Raw genomic sequence first — 7,214 nt, 5'->3', positions numbered from 1 at the left:
GGAGATGGACCGGAAGTTCTTGAGGTCTCTCGGATCCCCCTTGGGTTTTTTGAGTAAGGCGTTGATCTCGTCGGGCTTCCAGCTCTCCAGGAAGGTCGTATTCTCAAAGGAGATGTTGATGGCCTTGCGGAGGTGGGGTGCGATGGTGGAACTGGCTTTGTTGAAGATGTGGTGTGGGCATGGGTCTGAAGGAGAGCCGGAGGGGATGGTGTTCATGATTTTGATGGCGGCGTTGTCGTTGTCGTTTTTGTTGGTCCAGGTGAGCAGGGGATCGATGTGGGCCGTGGCACAGCTGCCAGGGGTCTCAGTGGCTGTCAGGTTGTTGAAGCTGTCGTGGATGTCTCCATTTGCACACTTGCGGTCAACGTGGCCCCCTCAAGGGTGGTCTTTTTCAATTTGGGTTTGCTCCTTTTTTTCCTGTCCTTTTGCTGTTTCTTTCTGGAGTAATATAGTATGTGGACCTGAATTTCCGGCCAAGGTTTGGTGTCTAGTCCCACCAAGCTATGCAGCCCCTTCTGTATTTCAGTCAGCAAACCCTTTTTGAGGATATTCTAGAAGAATGCAACCTGGGGGCCCATGTCAGTCCATGGCTGTCCTGTCTCTTGCCCGTATTGTTCCCTCATTCTGTCAAGAAAGTTGGTTGCAGTATCCCCAGGTTTCATGCTTTCTGCCATCAATCCTCCTATATCTGGGCACTCAGGAAATATCTCCCTCAGGGCAGTCCATATCTAGTGCCTGAATTAATTGAATGAGGCCCGTCATGCTCTCTGTTGGTCAGCATGACTGTTGGGATGTTTGGCTCAGGTGAACACCATGTTAGTCTGCTCTCAGATGAAGCTCATGACCAGACTCTTGTCATCGCCCATTGCTAGGTTTATTTTTGCAGTATTCTTCCCAAAACAGCTTAGAGCAGCTCCGCTGGTTTCTCCCCAACGTTAGCACTCCCACCCTCTCAGGCTATCCTGTATGTTGGGTAAGGTCCACTTGGGATCTCTCCCTGTGCCGGATGCAGTCTTTCATGACGGCTGTGTCCTCTGGTTCGAAGGATCCTTCTTCTAGTTATGGTCTATCACACTGACCCATCCTTTCAGTCCAATGGGTTGGTACATGACAAAATGGCTGCGCAAAGACCTTGGCTTCTTCTCTAGTCAGTATCTCTTTTGGGGTCAGTTTTTTTTACCCGTGCATTCGGCGGGAGTGGTGGATGGCTTCATTGCCGCTCTACTTGTGTGTGCTTAAGGGTCCATGTTGCTTCTCCTATGTCTTAATTGGGTTTGAACTAGGCTACCTTGATCTCTTGTTTCCTCAATGGCCCCTCTCCTACACTGACAATCTGGTGAGGTTTGGGTTTCCGATAGGGACCTCCTGTTTGGTTCTACTTTGGACTCCTCTCTGTATGGAGCCCTGGGACTGGATCCACTCTTCCCTCGAGGAGGGCGTACTGCTCTGTTCTCTATTGGCACTTCCACAGCGAGAACTCTCTCTCTCCATCCTTAACACGCACCTCTCCTCTATCTCCCTCCTGTGTTGCCCCTTCAGTTCGGTGCTGTGCGCTATTCTCCTTTGTAGGGACTTGCCCTCAAACTCACTTTCTGGCATCCCTTTTGCTGCCTAAACATACCTGAGAGTGTTCTATTGGATGTGCCTTTGGGGCGTGATGGGTTGAACATGACTGATGGGGGGGTCAAACTTTGGGGAACTCTAGCACCGAACTGGGATGATGCTGTGATGGCCTTGGCTTGGCAGTCTGGAAGCCTTCCAGTCCTAGATCAAGCAGTTTGCTGCGTAGTAGGGGTGTCCGCCGGCTCCTACAGCCGGCAGGTTGGTATAACCTATTGCGGTAATGGCAGGGATGGCGGCCTTAGAGAGAGCACCTCCTTTCCTGCACATGGTAGCGGGGTGCAGACTCCTTGCTTGTGGGTTCTGGGACAGGGTTGTTTGTCTGGGCACCTCGAAGGTGGCCCACAGTTCTTGCAGTGCCTCTCGGCTAGCCTCATTTTATCCGACATATTTGGTCTGAATGTGTGTCCTTGTGTGTTCTATCATGATAGTGTTAAGGTTCCCCCCTCAGGACAGGGGAACGCGTGAGCCTTAGCGTGTGCATGCCATTCACAACAAATCTTGCAAAGCTTTTAAGCCTTGTGCGGAATCTAGATCCCAAGTGGCTTAACTGCGACTCCATGATGGAATGGGAACATTTTTAAAAGGGAGTGGTACAAGCTAACATCTCAGATTTTAAAAAATAATCTGAAATTCAACTCTGATTGTGCAGAAATATATATACGAGATTATGCCACCAATAACTACTTTACTACCAGCTCAGCTTTAGACAGAGATGTATTGAAAGAGACTTTTCACAAATCATAAAACAAAAATGCATATGAAGGGTCATAACCTGATATGAAGTCCAATGGTTAAATTAAAAAATTGTGAGTTTTAGCACCGGAATTGCAGACATGGAATAATAATGAGTGGGAAATGACATGTTCTCCAGATGTACATTAATTCATGAACAAGACATAACACTCAACATAAAATACAGTTGCAGTAATTTACTAGCAAAACAACATCAACAATGCACCAATTTAAAACCACAAAAATGGAAAAAAAGAAAAAAGGACAGAGAAAACAATGATAACTTTGTAAAAATAAAATACAATAGCCCGCTCCTAGTGCATGCTGGCCGTTGACGAATTTTTAAATTCTTTTTAGGGAAAGGAATTTGGGCCTAGTCTTGGAGCTGTAAATTTCACCACCTGATAACAAATGCAGGTGAGTCTCGACCTTACGTGGACACTGAGGGGTAGATTTATGTTAACTGGCGCATCCCGAGGGATGCGCCAGTTAACATGCGCCACAGTGCGCCACAGCTACGCCACCCATGGTGCGCCGCATTTATGATGCGGCGCACCATGGGGCAAAAACGGCACAGATGCGTGACGCATCTGTGCCGGAAATGTGGCGCATTGCTGGAGTTGCGTCGCAAGCGCGACACAGCTCCAGCAATGCTCTGGGGGGGCCTATTCTTTCAATGCTGCCTCAAGCCTTACGCCTGCTTCAAGCAGGCGCAGGGTTTTGACGCAGCATTGCCCTGAAAGTGACTGACTGAAATCTCATAGATTTCACTCAGCCACTTTCAGGAGGCGTTCCTGCGCAGGAATGCCCCCCCACCCTGCGCAGGAACGCCTCCTCATGGCGCAGTGCTGTACAACGTGAAGCATCTCCTAGATGCGTCACGTTGTAAATAGGGCGCAGGGATGCGCCACGTTTCCGTGCCGTTACGTCACGCAACGGCGGCGTAAACGTGGCGCAAGCCCTTCATAAATCTGCCCCAATGTGCGCCAGTGGGTAACATGTCCAGATAATAGGCATAAGGAGGGTGCGATCGCTGCATGTACTGTGCGTGCTGTGTACCCCTATGAAATATATTTGATCTTGTCCTGATGGCCCTCAACTTATCTTACAGGTGTCATCGTTCCGTTCTCTGGTTTTGGAGCTAGTGGGCCCGCCTATAATTTTCACATCATTCATTTGTGGGTGGTGCATGGTAATTTTAAGTTTATGCTTTACCCTACACTCTTGTAAATATCATTATACACTATAAAATAAGAAAATCCTTTGTTAATATCCTCAGGTGCCCCACATTCAGTCTTGAGGAAGACCCGAGTGTAAGGACCTAAACAGCCTACTTGATTTGGGGGTCGGAACGTCAGCGTGCGTTCCTTTATGTGCCAGTTTGGTCAACAGTGCTTGTTTTCGACTGTGCTATTACAAACAAATGGCTGTGTATTCATTATTTGTTTAACTGTGAGGCTGAGAAAAGATGGTTCCTTACTGTAAATAATGGTGTGATGGATTTAATGTCACTACCCTTCCCTTTTCACTCCTTCAACCCTCACTTGATGCACAATATCTTCTCCCTTTCTTCCCCTTATTACGTGGGGCACTTGTTTGGTACATATGTGTATATTTTCTGTTGCTATATGGATCTTCGTTCAATTTGATTAAATAACGTTAAACTTTAAGTTATTGAATACTATTGTATCAAGTTTCTATTTATTTCTAAATAAGTGTGCTATTTAGAATTGTTCCACTGGGACCAGCTTCTGTATTGTACTACATTGTACAGTAGGCTACATTGTGATTCCATTTTTGCTAGAGTGGTTAAAGGATCTAACTTGGTCCTGATGAAAAGCCAAGGGGATGGCTTTGAAACATGTTGACTAGTGAGGTGGTAGCCCATAGTAGCATATTACCTCCACTCCCCTCTTTTAACGCTACCAGCTAGAGAAGGTATTAAATAGTAAGTTTCTCCACATAGCCAGGTATCTTTTAAACTGCACCACTTTGTCACTTCTTTGACTCTTCCACTCTCACATTAGCACTAGTCATAGTGATTTCACTCTTGAGAGCTCCTGTGTCTACTCAGGTTGTAGCACGCCCCATCCTGCAGTGGCGGGAAGAACCCCCTATAATGAAGCATGCCACCAAGGGTCCTTTTGGTGGGTGAGGATTATTTTCAAAATACACTGTGTTTCCCTATACATCATTACGGAACACACCTTTATCACAAATCGTGAGGTCTTTTCTCTAGGAAGGAGACATTTATTTACAGCATCTAAGGTGGATTCTTTTGGTTATTTTATGTCATACAAATGCCCCAAGTTGTGTACGCCCAACTGACCCCAGGGATGGCAAATATTGTCATGACATATGTCCGGGAATGAAGGATGACCCCATAATGGAATGTAAGGGTGAACTGCTGGTATCGGAAACTTGATACAGATTTCACGCCAGACCTAACCACATCCATGATTACCTTGAATCTGGCCCTTTTAAAGTAGTTTTGATCCACTAGCTTGTGCAATAAGTACCTGATACCGAGCCTAAAGCTAGTTGATACCTGAATGCAGTTAGCGTAAGGTAGTTTCAAAAAGCGGATAGCTCGCCTAGCCCTCATATAACCCCATAAAAGACTACTAACTACCCCAGCCAAGCGTTTGAAAAAAGAGTTGGGAACCCGCAGTGGGATAGATTGAAATAAAGAAAGAAACTTCAGCAGTGTATTCATTTTGATAATGTTACATTGGTCCAAGATGCTCAAAGGAAGCCAATGCCATTGCCACAGTTTAGCTGCTATTTTCAGAAGGATCTCATAATTAAGCATTATAACATTTTCCACATGACTTCTCAATCGTATACCATGAAATGTAGCAGTGTCTGTAGCTCCTATTATCGAGGAAAGTGATTTGAAATTAAGAATGACAAGGGCTTTTGACAAGTTCAATTTGTACCCTGAGAAGGCGCCAAATTGTTTAGCCTCCTTTGATATGAGATTGACAGCCAGACTCGGATGTGTAGCGAAGACTGCTTTATCATCGGCGTACACCATTATTTTAAGATCAATACCATTTAATCCAACAGGTTGTATGCCGTTATTCAGTAAGAGATGTCTTAAATAAGGTTCTATGTAAAGAGCAAACAGGAGAGGGGAGAGTGGGCACCCCTGACGTGTGCCTCTGTATATTGTATATATAGTAGAGGTATTGCCTCACATCAAGACCTTCACCGCTGAGCTCTTATAAAGCATCTGCACCAGTGTTATAAACCGACTACCTAGCCCACATGCACCCATAGTCAGCCAGAGTGTCTCCCAGGTGACTAGGTCAAAGGCCTTTTCTGTGTCCAACATTATCATGCCGATACGGCCATTAATTTTCCCAGCAATGTCAACACTGTGATCGTAGTCTTTACATGTACCGTTGTGTCCCTACAGGAACAAAGTTGTGCTCTGAGACTAATTCATGCGTAAGTGGAGCAAGACGTGTGGCTAGAATTTTAGAGAAAACCTTAGCATCAGCATTTATCAAGGAGATTGGACCATAAGAGCTCCTTTCCTCCAATGGTTTATCTTCTTTTAAGGAAAACCACAATATTGGTCAGCCCCCACCATGCTGGGGGGGCACCACCATTGCTAATCGATGTGATCAGATTAAAACATTCTGTGCAGGAATATCCATGAATACTTTATCAAATTCAAGAGGTATTGTATCCTTTTTGGCGGCCTTCCCTGAAGGTAGAGCACTAATGGCTACCTCGACCTCCCCAACAGCAATATTCTTTTGTAGCATAGATTGCTGCTGGGGATCAAGTCGGGAAAACCCACTCTCCTGAAGATGGTGTACAACTGTCTGATAGTTGTTACTATCAGGATTGTTATTCACCTTTTGATAGAAAAGGGTGAATTGCTCAGCAATCAATTGAGGATAGGTGTATACAACCTCATTATCCCCCAAGATAAATTTTCCATGCATCTTGCTCTTTTGTCAGAAATCTGATGTGCCAAGAGGCGACCCACTTTCTCCCCATATTCGTACTGGATGACCTTGTTCCTGTGGTAGCTGGCTGCCACCTTCCCAGTGAGTCCCTTGTTAAGCATTAGACGTCTCTCAATTAACCTCAAATATATGGACTGCTCACCTGGGTCCTTAAGAACAATTGCGTGCACGTGTTGCAATTCTAGGTCCAAACAGTCTTGTCAACCTTGGGCTGCTTCATCCTTCCTGCATTTGTTTTGATTTAAAATAAACCGGTGTGTTAGCCCCCCTAATGTATGCCTTAATACATTCCCACACAATTGCAGCTGGAGCAGAGCCTTTATTAATTTGTATGTATTCTACAAGTAAGCTTTTTTTTTGGTAATACTTTATTCGATATAAATATCATAAAGTAACATACATACATTTTAATAAGCAAATAGAAAGTTTAGAAGGGCAGTTACTAACCAGTTCTTAATAAAATGAGATTAAAAACAATAAAAAGATATATATATTCAGGTTAAGACAGATGTTTTGACAATCTCTCATTATTAGCAGCAATATTCAAACAACAATTCTACTCTGACAGGCTCTAAACATTATAACTATTTAACAACTTGGAGCGAGTAAGCCAGGCGCTTGATAAGTATTTAGCAACTCCGCATACAACAACCACAGATGTTGTGTCAGTTGAAAGGATGCGCAGCGCAACTCTGAAATCTCTAACCCCTAAAACCTTGCATACTGGTTTCAGCCATCTTGCTCTCGCCTTCTTGTAAGCCTTACATCCAAACAAAAAACGCGATAGGGATTCTGTCATACATGGACAGCTTGGGCAGGTACCATTTGGAGCCCGCCTTCCTTTCCATCCCTCCACAAATTTGTTCAGTGGAAGTA

This window comes from Lissotriton vulgaris, chromosome 6, assembly GCF_964263255.1.
Source record: "Lissotriton vulgaris chromosome 6, aLisVul1.2, whole genome shotgun sequence".
Taxonomy (NCBI): Eukaryota; Metazoa; Chordata; class Amphibia; order Caudata; family Salamandridae; genus Lissotriton; species Lissotriton vulgaris.
Note: the sequence above shows the minus strand (reverse complement) of the source record.